This window comes from Nomia melanderi, unplaced genomic scaffold, assembly GCF_051020985.1.
Source record: "Nomia melanderi isolate GNS246 unplaced genomic scaffold, iyNomMela1 scaffold0014, whole genome shotgun sequence".
NCBI classification, from domain to species: Eukaryota; Metazoa; Arthropoda; class Insecta; order Hymenoptera; family Halictidae; genus Nomia; species Nomia melanderi.
The window spans coordinates 5,065,321-5,066,275 of record NW_027475130.1 but is presented as its reverse complement, the minus strand read 5'-3'; positions in this window follow the sequence as shown (position 1 = coordinate 5,066,275).

The following is a 955-nucleotide window of genomic DNA, read 5'->3' as shown; positions in this document are numbered from 1 at the left end:
CTAATAGCACCCTAGATATCACCTGATATATGCAGGATTTTTACATGATCTTGGGTGACGGATTCCGAATATCTGTAATTTTCTCGGCCCCTGGTGGTCCGAGGTAGTTCCCGCTGCACAGATTCATACACCAGGGCCCCCTGCAGATAATTCACTTTGATTTATTGCGCTATCTCTAATAGCACCCGAGATATCACCAGATATATATTGGATTTTCCCCTGACCCTGAGTGTCCGGCCCCATGAGACGGTGGTTTTCTCGGCCCCTGGTGGTCCGAGGTCGTTCCCGCTCCACAGAATCATGCGCCGGGTCCTCGTGCATATAATTCACTTTGGTTTATTGCGCTATCTCTAATAGCACCCGCGATATCGCCAGATATATATTGGATTTTTCCCTGACCCTGAGTGTCCGACCCATGAGACGGTGGTTTTCTCGGCCCCTGGTGGTCCGAGGTCGCTCCCGCTGCACAGATTCATGCGCCAGGGCCAGCTGCAGACAATGCACTTTGGTTTATTGCGCTATCTCTACTAGTACCCGAGATATCACCAGATATATATTGGATTTTTCCCTGACCCTGAGTGTCCGGCCCCATGAGACGGTAGTTTTCTCGGCCCCTGGTGGTCCGAGGTCGTTCCCGCTGCACAGATTCATGCGCCAGGGCCTCCTATAGATAATTCACTTTGGTTTATTGCGCTATCTCTAATAGCACCCGAGATATCACCAGATATATATTGGATTTTTCCCTGACCCTGACAGTCTGGCCTCATGAGACGGTGATTTTCTCGGCCCCTGGTGGTCCGAGATCGTTCCCGCTGCACAGATTCATGCGCCAGGGCCTCCTACAGACAATGCACTTTGATTTATTGCGCTATCTGTAATAGCACCCGAGATATCACCAGATATATGCAGGATTTTTACATGATCTTGCGTGACGGATTCCGAATATCTGTAATTT